This window comes from Chiloscyllium punctatum, chromosome 11, assembly GCF_047496795.1.
Source record: "Chiloscyllium punctatum isolate Juve2018m chromosome 11, sChiPun1.3, whole genome shotgun sequence".
Classification (NCBI taxonomy): domain Eukaryota; kingdom Metazoa; phylum Chordata; class Chondrichthyes; order Orectolobiformes; family Hemiscylliidae; genus Chiloscyllium; species Chiloscyllium punctatum.
Window position 1 is genome coordinate 27,507,871 of NC_092749.1, and position 16,879 is coordinate 27,524,749.

Consider the following 16,879-nt stretch of genomic DNA (forward strand, 5'->3'; position numbering starts at 1 on the left):
GGTAAATAATGCTTGCTGGTGTAAGTTTTCTTGGTAATATTGTTTGAGGATACATTTGAAATCATTTTGGTGATATGTTAATTTAACTGCAATGAAAATATATCTGGACTGTAATGGTTAAGTTTGTCAATTGGAATGTATGCATTAAACAATATAGTTGTACAACGCATTTTGTATCAGTGTAAATGTATTATGACATAAAAATCATCACTTCAGCATTATGTTGTCAAATATAGATCTGAAACGTGAGTCCACACTGCATGAAGTGTAACTTCAAAAGTTGAGAAGAAACCTTGATAGAAATCACTCTTAACTGAGCTCAACAACTCTTTTCGAAAGACAGAAGTATAAGCAGTCAAGTACAAATCTCTACTTTTCTAATCCAAAAGTCAAGAACATGCTGTAAAATTAAGTGCTTGTCTGTTTGAATTCTTACATTTAAAGCAGACAGCAAAACTGTAGGCAAACCAAAGTAAGGGTCATGCAGCACAATCTTTACTCTAGAAGGTACAGGTTCAAATTCCACCTGCCCAAGAAAAAATCACTCAAGACGTTTGGTACTCAACTCTAAGAGCTTCAATTCTAATCCTGCTGCCACTGTCTGCACAGGGCCTTTCCAGTGGATCTCCATCTGGATATTTCTGGTAATTATAAAAAATACAAAGAATTGCAGTTGCTGAAAATCAGAAACAAAAACAGTAATTGATAGAAAAACTCAGAAGGTCTGGCAGCATCTGTGGAGAGAAAGTAGTGATGTTTGGCTCTAGTGACTCTTCTTCAGAACTGACTGTAACTGGAAAAGGTTAGTATATATGCTAAAGAAGGAGTGGAGGAAGAGGAAAGAAGTAAATGATCGGTGGAGATGGAGCCCAGACAGAGAAAAACAGTTGGGCAATCAAAGGAATGGGTAAAGATCAGCCTGGGAGAATGAATGGCTGTTAAGTAAGACTAGTAATGGCTGACAATGGGCTGTGTTGATGTTAGCAATCCATGTGATGACAAGGCCCAGTGTGTGGGGGTTGGAGTAAGGTCATGGGAGAAATGTCCAGGCCCCAAAATTATTGAACTTGATATTGAGTCCAGAAGTGGAAAATGAGGCAATCTTCCAACTTGCACTGAACTTCACTGGAGCACTGGAGCAAGGCCGAAACTGGAGCAAGGCCGATGTTGGCCAGGGGTGAGGTGATGAAATGGCAGGCAACCAAAAGCTCATTGTCATTTTTGCAGATACAACATAGGCAACAGGGGTGACCAAGGGACCTGCCTGGGCTCCTGTGAAGTTCAGCCCAAGCTGTAAGAACAATATCTCATTTTCCACTTGCGGACCCTGCAGTGTTAAGAGTCCTAGAGGTATACAGCATGGAAACAGGCCCTTCAGCCCAACTCATCTATGCTGACCAGGTTTCTAAACTGAATTAGCACATTTGCCTGCATTTGGTTCATATCCCCCTAATCCATGTACGTTTCCAAATGTTTTTTAAATGTTGTAATTGTACCTGCCACTGCAACTTCCTCTGGCAGCTCTTTCCACATACTCTGTCAAGAAGTTGCCCCTCACATCCCTTCTAAACTTTTCTCTCACCTTAAATTGGACTCCCCTACCTGGGGAAAGATCTGGGCTATTCACCTTATCTATGCCCCTGGTGATTTCATTAAACTCTAGAAGGTCACCCCTCAGCCTCCTACACTCCAGGGAAAAAAAGTCCAAGTATATCCAGTCTCTCCTTATAATTCCAGTATTTTTGCACCCTTTACAGTTTAATAGTATCCTTCCTATGGCAGAGTGACCAGAATTGTATGCAGTATTCCAACTGTGGCCGATGTCTTGTACATCCATAACATGATATCCCAACTCCTGTACTGAATGCTCTGAATGATGAAGGTAGGTGTGCCAAGCGCCTTGCTTGCCACCCTGCCTATGTTTCCACGCTCAAAGAACTGCGAGGTCTCTCTTTTCAACAACACTCCCCAGGGCCCTACCATTAACTATGTAAGTTCTGCCCTGGTTTGTCTTACCAAAATACAACACCTTGCATTTATCTGCATTAAACTCCAACTTGCCATTTGATTACAATCCATTGTGCTCTTAGTAGACCTTCTTCATCAATTTTGGTGTCACCTACAAACTTACTAACCATGTCTCCTATATACCCATCTAAATCATTTTTATAAGTTACGAACAACAGCAGACCCAGCAGGAATTCTTGAAGCACCCTGCTGGTTACAGGCTTCCAGTCTCAAAAACAACCCTCTACCACCACCCTTTGTCTCCTACAGTCAAGCCAATTTTGTATCCAATTGGCTAGTTCTCCCTGGATCCCATGTGATCTAATCTTACTAACCAGTTGACCATGTGGTACCTTGTCAAAGGCCTTGCTAAAATCCATGTAGACAATATCTACCACACTGCCTTCATCTATCGTTTTGGTCACCTCTTCAAAAAAAAAATCAAATTTGTGAGAGACAACTTACCACGCACAAAGCCATGCTATCCCTAATTAGTCCCTGCCTTTCCAAATGCTTGTAGATTCTGTCTCTCAGAATCCCCTCCAACAACTTACCCACCATTAACATTAGACTCACATGTCTGTAATTTCCTGCCTTTTTCTTGCAGTCTTCCTTAAATAATGGCACATTAGCCTCCCTCCAGTCTTTCGGTACCTCACCTATGGCTGTCGATGCGTCAATGATACAAATATCTATGCAACTTCTTCCCTCACTTCCTTTCAATGTCCTAGGATACAACTTCATCAGGCTCTGGGTATTTATCCACCTTTTTGCATTTTAGGACCTCCAACACTTCCTCTTCTGTAATGTGGACTCTTTTTAAAACACGGTAAAAACATCACTATTTACTTCCCCAGCTTCCATATCTTTCTCCATGGTAAATACTGATGACAAATATTTGTTAGGATCTCACCCACCTCCTATGGTTTCACATAGAGATGACCTCAGTGTTCTTTAAGGGGCTCTATTTTCTCCTTTGTTACTCTTTTGCCCTTAATATACTTGTGGAATCTCTGTGGATTCTCCTTTGCCTTATCTGCCAAAGTTATTTCATGTCCTCTTTTTGCCATCTTTATTTCCCTCTTAAGTGTACCTCTTCACTCCTTATAGTCTTCAAGGGATTCACTTGATCCCAGCTGCCCATACTGACATATGTCTCCTTTTTCTTGATTGGAGCCATGATAACTCTCGACATTTTGTTTTCCCTACTCCTGCCAGCCTTGCCCTTCACACTAACAGGAACATGCTGGCCCTGAACCCTTGTTATCTTACTTTTGAAAACCTCCCATTTGCCAGACTTCCATTTACCTGCGAACAGCTTCCTTCAATCAAACCGAAATGTTAATTCTGCTTTCTCTCCACAGATGCCGCCATACTTTCTGAGTTTTTCAAGCAATTTTTGTTTTTGCAATTATTATTGAAATGAAGACCTTCCACTAAGAATGGTCAGGCCTCCACATCCACAAACTTATCAGTTATGCTACTTTCTTCAGAATGGAACCCCTTTTAAAATCAGTGCCTATTTTGCAATATAACTTAGAAGATCTTGCCCTATTTTGTAAAGATCATACTCAATATGCCACGAAGACACTGTTATATTGTCTGAAACGTTAAAAAGAAATAAGCACAAGCCAGGAATGGACTCCTGTTCCTAATTCTGTAGGTTTTCGTATTATTTCAAATAGCCATCTCAACCCCAGCTGAGGGCATGTTTTAGAGATTTTGAGATATAAAATTCTATTAGTACTGTGACATGAGAAATTTGCTGATAATAAAGCTTGATTACTCCACCAGTCGCATAATTTGTGTAAATGTATTGACTCAATTACAGAAATGGCCAATTGCTTCATTTTTGTACTATGATCCAGCAAAATAAAATCCACCAGGATTCTTTAATTAATTAAAAAAATAACCCATTTATTTTGAACCAAACTTGTTCTTAAAGGCAATCGAAAACATTGGTTAACACCTAGGCTATGATCTAGAATTAAACCTCTATGCCCTAAATCTCATATACGTACAAAGTGATGGTTCTCAAAGAAAAATCTTTGGCCACAAAGATGAATCCTTCTGGCCAAAGGTCTGGAAACAAAGGATATAATGTGATGACTTCTGACATCCATCAATTTCCTGTCAATGAAGCTGAATTGCTGATGGCCATTGACCAATGATAAATTTGAATTCTGATTCCTATCAACTTGAATCTGAGTCACTGAGGTTTGAACATTGTCCACCCATAATCACAGAACTGTTACAGTGCAGAACAGTTCTGGACAGTTCTATTACATAGTGCCAATATCCTGCCTTTTCCCTGTTTCCCTGCAGACTATTTCTTTCCAAATACTCATTCAATGTTTTCTTGAATGCCTCAATTGAACTTGTCTCCACATTTCCAGGCAGTATATTCTATATTCTAACTAGTTGTTGTGTGAAAAGATTTTTTTTCTCACATCACCCTTACTTCATTTGCACATCATTTGAAATCTATGCCTTCTCATTAATTTTTATTTTATGAGCAGGTGCTGTGCATACTCATGATTTTAAAAACTTCTAATAAATCTCCTCTCAGCCTTCTTCTTGCAGAAAAGAAGTCCCAAATTCATCAATCTATGAGAAGGTGCCAAAAAACAATTGATGAGGACAGAATACATAGTTTTCTTAGACTTTAGTAAAGCCTTTGACATGGTTTTGCATTGAAGATAGATTTGTAAAATTAGGTCATATCGGATTCCTGATGAAGAGCTTATGCTCGAAATATTGATTCTCCTGCTCCTCAGATACTGCCTGACCGGCTGTGCTTTTCCAGCATCACACTCTTCGATATACTGGATTCAGGGTAAGCTAGCCAATTGGATACATAATTGACATAACATCAGGAGACACGGAGTGGTAGTGGAGAGCTGTTTTTCAGACTGAAGGTCTGTTGTCAGTGGTGTTCCACTGGGATCAGTTCAGGGTCCTCTTTTGTTTGTCATTTATATAAATTATTTGGATGAGCACACAGAAGGCATAGCTGATATAATTTTGCAGATGACACCAAAATTGGTGGTATAGTAACAGTGAAGAAGGTTTTCTAAGATTATGAAAGGATCTTGATCAAATAGGTCAATGAGCTTGAAAATGGCAGCTGGAGTTCAATCTGGATAAATGCAAAGTATTACGTTCTGGTACAACAAACAAGGGTAGGACTTCTACACTTAATGTTAGAGGCTTGGGACGTGTTGTAGAGCAGAGGGACCTAGGAGATTCAAGTACATGATTCTTTAAAGTTGGTGTCACATTTAGTCTGGGTGGTTAATGGCATTTAGAATGCTTGCCTTCATTGCTCAGCCCTTTGAATACAGGAGTTAGAAAGTCGTGTTGAGATTATACAGGACATTGCACCTCTTCTGGAGTACGGCGTGCAGTTCTGGTCACCCAGTTATAGGAAGGATAATATTAAACTGGAGAAGGTACAGAAGTGATTTACCAGGATGTTGTCAGGTATAGAAGGTTTGAGTTGTAAAGAAAAGCTGGAACTTATTTCACTGGAGCCTAGGAGGTTGAGAGGTGACCTTATTGAAGTTTATGAAATCATGAGAGGCATCGATGGTAGGTTAATGGTAGGTACCTTTTCCCTAGAATGGGGGATTTCAAGATTAGAGGGGATATTTGTATGGTGAGATGAAAGAGATTAAAAAAAAACATGAGGAGCAATATTTTTACATGGTGATTCACATGTGGAATGAACTTCCTGAGGAAGTGGTGGATGGGACACAATTACAACATTTAAAAGATACTTGGATAACTACATGAATAGGAAATATTTGGAGGGAATATGGGCCAGGAACAGGAAGGTGGGACTAGTTTAGTTTAGGATTATGTTTGGCATGGAATGGTTTGATAAAAGGGTCTGTTTCTGTGCTGTATGATTCTATCCTCATAACTGAAGTTTCTCATTCCTGGAATCATTCTTTTGCACTGTTTACAATGTATTCACATCTTTCCAAAACATGGTACTCACAACTACACACAATATTTCATCTGAGGTCTACCAAGTCGAGATCGGGACAGTCTCCACCTGAATTAATCTGGAACCAGTGTTCTAGCGAAAAGGATAAATAGAGTGATGACTAGGACTTTAAACTTGTGAAACGGGGGAAGGGAAAGGGAAAGCGATAGGGAGTATGGATTCAGGTAGAAACATAAGCAGCAAGTTAGTATGTGTGCAGGGTTTAAGTTCAAGGCAGACTAGGAATGAAGCAAAAAGGAAGGATAACTTAGGACATATTACTAGAGATGTTGGAAATCATGAGGATAGCATTAATACAAAATTAGCATTAAGGCGTATTACCTGAATGCTCATAGTATTCGTAACAAAGTAGATGAATTAATGGCACAAATCATCGTGAATGATTCTGATGTGGTAGACATGGTTGCAGGGGGTTCAGGACTGGCAGTTACACATCCAAGGGTTTACAATTTATCAAAAAGACAGGGGGCTGGGCAGAGGGGGCAGGCTTGCCTTGTCTAGTTAAGTATGAAATTAAATCTATGACACTGAATGACATAGGATCAGATGGTGTGGAGTCTGTGTGGATGGAATTGAGGAGCACAAAGGCAAAAAAAACCATAATGGGAGTTATGTACAGGCCTCCTAACAGTGGTCAGGACCAGGGGCAATAGATAGGGAATGTCAGAAAGGCAAGGTCACAATGATCATGGGGGACTTCAATACGCAGGTGGACTGAGTGAATAATGCTGCAGGTGGATCCAAAGAAAGGCAATTCATGGAATGCTTACACAATGGCTTTTTGGAACAGCTTGTGATGGAGCCCATATAGGAACAGGCTAATCTGGACTTAAAGTGTGTTGTAATGAGCCAGACTTTATAAAAGATCTTAAAGTAAGGGAACACTTAGGAGGCAGCGATCATAATATGGTAGAGTTCAGTCTGCAGTTGGAAAGATGGAAGGCAAAATTGGATGTAATGGTGTTACAGTTAAATAAAGGTAATTATAGGGTCATGAGAGAGGAACTGACAAAACTCGACTGGAAGCAGACCATAGTGGAGAAGACAGTAGAGCAACAATGGCAGGAGTTTCTGGATGTAACTGAGGACATAGTACGGAGGTTCATCCAAAAGAAAAGGAAGATTATCCTGTGGGGTGTGGGGGTGTGGAGGGGATTAGACAGCTAAGGCTGATAAAGAAAATCAGGAAACGTATCAAAGAAAAAGATTCAACCTATAAAGTGGCCAAGTGCACTGGGAAATCAGAAGATTGGGAAGACTACAAGATCAAACAGAGGATAACAAAGAAAGAAATAAGGAAGGTGAGGATCAAATATGAAGGTAGGCTAGCCAGTAATATTAGAAATGATAGGAGAAGTTTCTATTAATACATAAGAAACAAATGAGAGGCAAAAGTAGACATTGGGACACTCCAAACTAATGTAGGAAGGCTAATGCTGGGAGATAAGGAAATAGGTAAAGAACTTAATAAGTACTTTGTGTCCGTCTTCAAAGTGGAGGACAGGAGTAATATTCCTGATGAAGGGCTTTTGCCCAAAACGTCGAATTCGAAGCTCCTTGGATGCTGCCTGAACTGCTGTGCTCTTCCAGCACCACTAATCCAGAATCTGGTTTCCAGCATCTGCAGTCATTGTTTTTACCCCGACAGGAGTAATATCCAAACAGTTAAGGAGAGTCAGGGGACAGAGTTGAGTATGGTAGCTATTACAAAAGAGTAAGTGCTAGAAAAACTAAAAGGTCTAAAAATTGATAAATCTCCTGTGCCCAATGGGCTACATCCTTGACTTCTGAGGGAGGCAGCTGAGGAAATAGCAGAGGTATTGGTTGTGATCTTTCAGTAGTTATTGAAGTCAGGGGAAGTCCCAGATGATTGGAAAATCGCAGTTGTAACCCTCTTGTTCAAGAAAGGATCAAGGCAAATGGTGGAAAATTATAGGCCGATTAGCCTAACCTCAGTTGTTGATAAAGTTCTAGAATCCATCGTTAAGGATGAGATTTCTAAATTCTTAGAAGTGCACGGTCAGATTAGAACAAGTCAGCATGAATTTAGTAAGGGGAGGTTGTGCCTGATATACCTGTTAGAATTCTTTGAAGAGGTAACAAGTATGTTAGACCAGGGAAACCCAGTGGATATAATCTATCTAGACTTCCAAAAGGCATTTGATAAGGTGCCTCATGGGAGGCTGCTGAGTAAGGTGAGGGCCCATGGTGTTCGAGGTGAGCTACTAGCATGGATTGAGGACTGGCTGTCTGACAGAAGGCAGAGAGTTGGGATAAAAGGTTCTTTTTTGGAATGGCAGCAGTGACAATTGGTGTTGGGGCCACAGCTGCTCACTTTATACATTAATGATCTGGATGAAGGGACTGGGGGCATTCTGGTGAAGTTTGCCAATGAAATTAAGTTAGACAGACAAGCAGGTAGTATTGAGGAGGTGGGGAGGCTGCAGAAAGATTTAGACAATTTAGGACAGTGGTTCAGGAAATGGCTGATGAGATTTAATGTGAGCAAATGTGAGGTCTTGCACTTTGAAAATAAAATGCAGACATGGACTATTTTTTAAATGGTGAGAAAATTCATAAAGCCAAAGTATAAAGGGATCTGGGAGTGCTGGTCCAGGGTTCTCTAAAGGCTAACTTGCAGGTGAGTCTGTGATTAAGAAAGCAAATGTAATGTTGTCATTTATCTCAAGAGGGTTGGAATATAAAAGCAGCGATGTGCTTCTGAGACTTTATATAGCTCTAGTTATGACCCATTTGGAATACTGTGTCCAATTTTGGGCTCCACACCTCAGGAAGGACATACCGGCACTGGAGCGTATCCAGTAGAGATTCACACGGATGATCCCTGGAATGGTAGGCCTAACATATGATGAACGGTTGAGGATCCTGGGCTTGTATTACATTAGAGTTTAGAAGGTTGAGGGAAGATCTAATCGAAACTTACAAGATGGCTTAGAAAGGGTGAACGTTGGGAAGTTGTTTTCGTTAGGCGGGGAGACCAGGCGTGGGCACAGCCTTAGAATTAGTGGGGGTCAATTTAGAATGGAAATGAGGAGACATTTCTTCAGCCAGAGAGTGGTGGGTCTGTGGAATTCATTGCCACAGAACACAGTGGAGGCCAGGATGTTAAACGTCTTCAAGGCAGAGATTGATAAATTCTTGATTTCACAAGGAATTAAGGGCTAGGGGAGAGTGCGGTTAAGTGGAGTTGAAATGCCATCAGCCATGATTAAATGGCAGAGAGGACTCGACTGGCCGAATGGCCTTACTTGCACTCCTATGTCTTATGGGCTTATGGTCTTAAGTGCCTTGTACAAGATCAACATCACTTCCTTTTCATGTACTTTATGCCCCTACTAATAAAGCCAAGAACATTGTATGTTTTATGAACTGCTTTCTGCACCTGTCCTGCTACCTTCAATAATATGTGCACATCCCTCTGCTCCTGCACCCCTCTTAGAATTGTACTGGCTATTTTATATTATCTTTCAACGTTCTTCAGACTAAAGTGCATCACCTCACAAATATCTGCATTAAACCTTATCTGCTACATCTCTGTACAATCCCCCAAATTATTAATGTCTGTTTGGAGTTCCACATTGTTCTCTTCAGTGAACAATTCTTACAAGTTTAATATCAGCTGCAAGTTTGCACCAAGATCCAGATCATTAATATATTAGGAAAAGTAAGGGTCTCAATACTGATCTTTGGAGAACTATACTGCAAACCTTCCTTTCTTCAACCTCCACTGCCTTGAAGACAAAATTAAAGTCATCTCAACCAGTGTCATTGTTCTGTAATATGCAGATGATGCTTGTGTATGTGCAATCTCATGGCTTGTATTCCAGATCATCATTACGAAGGCTTATGTAAGCATAGGTCTCAGCCTAAACGGCCACCGGACGAAGGTCCTCCACTGAGCTGGCATGGCATTGTTGAGCAAACACCCAACAATTAAGGTCCACAAGGAGGTCTTAGAGAAGGTCAACCCACTTCAAGTACCTCGGAATTGTCCTGTCGGCCAAAGCAACGATTGATGAAGAGATCCAGCAACGCCTGCAGTGTGCTAACGTATTCTTCGGTCACCTGGGGAAAAGAGTGTTCAAGGACAAGATCAGATCTGACACCAAAATTAAGGTTTACAGAGCTGTGTTAGTTCCTGCCCTTCTACATGGCACTGGGACATGCACAGCCTACTGTAGATATGGCAAGGCACTGGAGCATTACCACCAATGCTGTCTGTGCAAGATGCTGCATATCCGCAGGGAAGAAAGACGCATCAACATCAGCATCTGCGACCATGCCAATATCCCCAGCATCAAGGCACTGACCACATTGGCTACAATGGACTGGGCATGTCGTCAGCTTGACTCCCCGAGAAGGTTCTCCATTCTCACCTTTGAAATAGCAGGCAAGCCCCAGGTGGACAGAGGAAGTGCTTCAGTGATACCTCGAGTGAAATGAAGTACAGCATTCCACACAGATACCTGGGAATCACTGGCACAAGACTGTCCAAAGTGGAAGAGAAGCATCCAGGAAAGTATTAAGTACCTCAAGACTTGCCATCAGGAAAATATGGAAGATAGGCAAAAACAGGAAAATGAGCACACTGCCACACCAATGTGTCACCCACTTCTTCCCATGACCACCCTGTGCCCTAAGTATAACAGAGTCTGCAATAGTTGCATTAGTCCGTACAGTCACCTACGGACTCACCCTGAGGGTGGAATAAAGTCAACCTTTGCTGTGAGGGACCACTGACGATGATGGCAAACCTCAAGCCTAAAAATATCCATTGAAAAATATAATGCTTAGTATTACTTAACCAATTTTGTATTCATGTTACCGTTGTCCCTTTTATACCATGACTTATAATTTCCCTCACAAATCGTTTGTTTGAGACAGTTATTAAGTGCCTTTTGAAATTTCATGTATACTGCATCAAAATGTGACCCACATAGTTCCTTTCCGTTCCGCTTCAAAAATCTGCAGCAAGTTAGTGAAGTTATTCATCCTAACTAATACACCATAATCCATGTAATGATTATCTGAAATGATTGTTTCTAAATTTGGAAGGTGTTGGCTAAGGATCATTGTGAATTTCTACAGGGCATCTTGTAGATGGTACATACTGCTGCTGAGTCCATGATGAAGGCAGTGGAAACTTGTGGGTGTTTTGCCAATCAAATATGCTGCTTTGGCCAGGATGGTGTCAAGTTTCTTGAATGTTGTTGGAACAGCACTCATCCAGGTAAATGGGGAGAATTCCATAACACTTCTGACTTGTAGATCATAGAATCCCTACAGTTTGGAAGCCGGCCATTTGGCCCATTGATTCCACACTGACCCTCCAAAGAGCATCACATCCTGACGCATCCCCTCTGCTTTATCCAGTAACCCTCATTTTCCATGGCTAATCCAGCTATCCTGCATTTTCATGGATAGTATGGGCAATTCAGCATGACCCATCCACCTAACCTGCACATCTTTGGACTGCAGGAGGAAACTGGAGCACCTGAAGGAAACCGCATCCTACTCTTGTGTCCATTGTATTTACATGGTGAGTACATTTGAGTTTCTGGTCAATGGTAACTCACAGTTTGTGGATGTCGGGAATTTCAGTGATAGTAACAGCATTGCATGACAAGGGGCAGTGGTTAGATTGTCCTTTATTGGTGATGGTCATTGTCTGGCATTTGTGTGATGCAAATGGTATTTGTCACTTGCGAGCCCAAGCTTGGATATTGCCCAGGTCCAACTGCATTTGAACGTGAACTGCTTCAGCATTTGCAGACTCACAAATGGTACTGAACATTGGCGAACATACCAACTGCTGACCTTATGATTGAGGGAAGGTCACTGATGAAGAAGCTGAAGATGTTTGGGCCTCAGTCACTACCCCGAGGAATCCCTGCAGACACCCTGGAGCTGAGATGACTGATCTTGAACAACCATAACCATCTTCCAATGAGGCAGATATGACTTCAACAGGTCTACTTGCATACCGGACAGTATAAGCAGCAAGTGATAGATAGCCCTTGATATCAAGGTAACATTCAACTGAGTGTGGCATTAAAGGTCTTCAGCAAAACTGAAATCAATGGGAATCAGGGGCAATCTCTCTGGTGATTGGAGTTATAGGCCTTTTCTTTTAATCTTATACATTCCTGAACTTCCTTTGTTAGTCATGGTTGACTGCTCTTTTTGAGTTTTTGAACTTTGAAGGAACGTATAATTCTTGAAAGTTATGTAATAGTTTTAAAAATTCTATGCATTGCATATGCACAATCATACCTTGAAATGCATTTTACCAATCCAACTCAGCCAATTTGTGTTTCATGGCTTCTTAATTTCCTTTATCTGAATTTAACACTCTTGCTTTAGAATGAACTACCTCACATTCAAACATAATGTAAAATTCTATCATATTGTGGTCACTCATCCCTAAGGGCTATTTTACAAACATTGCAGACAATCATAGCTCCTTGAAAGTAGAGTCACAGGCAGATAGGAGAGTGAAGTAGGTGTTTGGTATGCTTTCCTTTATTGGTCAGAGTACTGAATATAGGAGTTGGGAGATCATGTTGCGACTGCACAGGACATTGGTTAGGCCCCTTTTGGAATATTGGTTGGAGGAATTGAGCTATAGGGAGAGGCTGAATAGGCTGAGGCTGTTTTTCTTGGAGCGTCGGAGGCTAAGGGGTGACCTTATAGAGGTTTATAAAGTCAAGAGGGGCATGGATAAGGTAAATAGATAAAGTATTTTCCCTGGGGTGGTGCAGTCCAGAACTAGAGTACGGAGGTTTAGGGTGAGGGGGGAAAAGGTATAAAAGGAACCTAGGAGGCAATTTTTTCACAAAGAGGGTGGTGCGTGTATGGAATGAACTACCAGAGGAAGTGGTGGAGGCTGGTACAATTGCAACATTTAAAAGGCATCTGGATGGGTTTATGAATAGGAAGGGTTTGGAGGGATATGGGCCAAGTGCTGGCAAGTGGAACTGGACGAGTTGGGATATCTGGTCAGCATGGAGTTCTCGTGCTGTAGATCTCTATGACTCTAATAAGGACTCTAATTTTTATAATTGTTAGTAGAGAAAGCAACAACTAAAGGAAACAGCAGGGAAAGTGATAGGCAACGTGAAATGTATAATGTAAAATAATTACAGCACTGCACTATTCATTGAGTTGCTTTCTGGCTGGTTAATTAGACCTTTTTTGCATTTTGCAAGCAGGTTATTCACACAGCCTGTTTGCTAAAGAAGGGGAAAAATCATAACCAAAAGTATATAACAGGTTTTAAATCAGGAAAGTGTGGATGGCTTGTGGTTATTAGGGGGATAGCTGAGATTCTGTTTACTGAAACAATCCAATGGCTGCAGACATGGATAATGCATATTTTGCTGTCAAGACTTTGCTTCCCCTGCAGTAGTGCTTTGTAAATTTGATGCAGGTCACTTGAATCTAATATTATTTTTCAAAACAAAACACTAAATGTACACATTGTTCACGATTTAAAATAAATGTTAAACATTTTGATTCACATTTTTGCTAGGTTGTAATTTGCAATGTAGGTCTGGTCTCAATTATGTCCATATACTGTACATAAAAGCAGATTTGTTATTTGCATAAATGGTAACTTTGGCTAAAAAAAAGGAGAGACGTGGCAGTATGAGGTGCGGTTACCATGACTACAAATGCAATCCAGAGCTTCCCGAAGTTTTGTTGCTGTAGTCTCTCATTCCTTTACTGTATAAAACTCTGTGTACCTGCTGAAGTTAATCTAGTACATGTTAAAAATTATGAAAAATAGTAACAAAGTCCAAAATTTGTCATTTCAAACTTGTATACATTACCAGTGAGCTCATATTTGGCTAGCAAGTGCCATTTTGAGAACCATATATTTGAAAGAACGTTTAAATGAGTTCAGAAGACAGTAATAATGATCCTGGGACTTCTTAAATACATCTCACAGCTTCTAAATAATGCCCACTGATCCATAGTCATAGAGATGTACAGCATGGAAACAGATCCTTCCGTCTAACTCGTCCATGCTGTTCAGATATCCTAAATTAATCTAGTCCCAATTACCAACATTTGGTCCATATCACTCTAAACCCTTCTTATTCAAGTACCCATCCAGATGCCTTTTAAATGTGTTTAATTGTACCAATCTCCACCACCTGCTCTGGCAGCTCACCACCCTCTATGTGAACAGATGCCCCTTAGGTCCTTTTAAAATCTTTCCCCTCTCAACTTAAACCAATAAAGTGACCACAATTCCATTAGTTTTAAAAAAGCTATGGAAAAGGACATGTTTGGTCCACAAGTTAAGGTTCTAAATTGGGATAAGGACAATTTTGATGGTCTCAGACAGGAACTTTGAAAAGTTGATTGGGGAGGCTGTTTGCACACAAAGGTCTGGTAAGTGGGAGGCTTTCAAAAGTGAAATAGAGAGATCAGTATGTTCCTGTAAGAATGAAGGGCAAGGCTGGCAGGAGTAGGGAACCCTGATGATGAGACTTATTGAGGCCCTGGCCAAGAAAAAGAAGGAATCATATGCTATGTATAGGCAGTTGGGATCAAGTGAATTCTTTGAGGAGTATATAGGGTGATTGAGTAAACTTAGGAGAGAAAACAAGGGACAAGAGATCGCTTTAGCATTTATGATAAAGGAGAATCAAAGAGATTCTACAAGCATATAATGAGTAAAAGAGTAACCAGGGAGAAAATAGGGCCTCTTAAAGATCAGAGTCGAGACTGTGGTGCTGGAAAAGTACAGCAGGTCAGGCAAGTCAGGCAGCATCCGAGGAGCAGGAGAATCAACTTTTCAGGCATAAGGAATGAGGCTTGTGGGTCGGGGGGCTGAGGATAGGGGGAAGGTAGCCTGATGAAGAGCTTAGCCTCAAAATGTCAATTCTCCTGCTCCTCTGATGCTGCCTGACCGGCTGTGCTTTTCCAGCACCACGCTCTTCAGCTCTGATCTCCAGCATCTGCAGTCCTCACTTTCTCCTCCCTGTAAAAGTCAGGACGTCTTGTTGCAACTATACAAAACGTTGGTGAGGCCATATTTGGAGTACTGCATGCAGTTCAGTCATTCTGCTATAGAAATGGTATTATTAAACTAGAAAGAGTGCAGAAAAGATTTACTAGGATGCTACCTGTACTGGAAGGTTTGAGTAGTAAGGAGACGTTACATAGGATGGGACATTTTTCTTTGGAGCTTAGGAGACTGAGGAGTGATGTTATAGAGGCCTATAAAAAACATGGCAGACATTGATAAGGTAGATTTCCAATAGCTTTTCCTCATGATGTCTCAAACTAGAGGGCACAGGTTTAAAATGTGAGGGGAGGGATACAAAAGGATCCAGATAGGAATATCTTTCACACATAGGGTGGTGAGTATCTAGAAAAGACTGCTAGAGCTGGCAGTGGAAGCAAATACAATTTTGACATTTAAGAAACATTTAGACAGGTACATAGATGGGATAGGTATGGAGGGATATGGACCAAATGCAGGCAGATTGGACTAGTTTAATTGTGAAAATTCGGTGGCATGAACAGGTTGAGCAGAATGGCCTCTTTCCATGCTATAGACCTCTGTAACTCTATGCCCTCTAGTTTGGACTCCCCAACCCTTGGGAAATGAGCTTGGCTGTTCACTCTATCTGTGCCCCTCATGATTTTATAAACCTCTATCTAAACTGAGGGAAAGATTAAAAATAAATCTGAGTTTTTTTTGCCCAAATTGAAGAAATGTATAAAAAATGGAGATCCCAGAAAGTCCTTGCAAGCATCTATTTGAAGGATGCATGCATGGAATTTGTAGAGTTTGGTGTTGGAAACAAACTATTCAGCTCATGCATACCAATCCACTTTAATTCAACACATTTTACTGAACACAGGGAAATATACTTTTTCAGAGATGTTGGACAGAATACTACAATCATCTGTAAATGGATTTACAGGCTGGTGAAGCCATAAAACTTCCTGGGTGCCTTCATTTCCACATTTAATATATGCTCAATTTTATGGCAGGAAAGCAAGGCCTGGACTAGTATGCTTTGTCACTATTTTGAGGCTGCCGAGGAGACTTCAAGGATTGTGGGGAGACTGGGGATATCTGGTGGGTCACTGTGCCTGGTTGGGAAGAGGGAACCCCTCTCTCAAGGACCCTTTCCACATCAGGCAAACCATTTACCTGGAGGCTTGCCTCTCATCCCCATGGGTGTCTGCTCCCCCTCGTCCATTTGTAAGAACACCAGCAAACCTTGTCTCTCCATCCGATGAGGCTGAACAACACTTACCTAGTTTTTGATTCTCAGACTCAGAATTTAGTGACTGCTTGTAATCTTGGTCTTGGCCCCTAAGACTACAGAACTGCCAACAGGGCTGACGTGGATGGCAGTGATGTGCTCTCTGCTAACTCTTGTCATGATAGAACAGTAGTTAACTGGATTGGATTTGTTCTGCTTTGTGTGGACAGAATGTACCTGGGCAATTTTCCCACATTGCTGAGCAGATGTCAATATTGTAGCAGCACTGTCTCAGAGCATGGCTTCTTCTGGAGCACAAATCTTCACTAGTTTTGGTGGAATGTTTTCAAGGCCAATAGACTTTGCATTACCAGTGCCTTTAATAGTGAATAATATTGGTTGAAGACTGACAGGTGATATTGGGGACCTCAAAAGGCAGCAGATTTGGGTCATCTCCTCTGGCTAAAGGTGGTTGCAAATATTTCAACTTGTCTTTTACTCTACTGTGCTGAGATCTGGCTGATTAATATTCTTACAGATTATAACACATTAACTCAGTTATCATTTCAATAATACCCTTTAAATAGGGACCAGTATTAAAATGAGC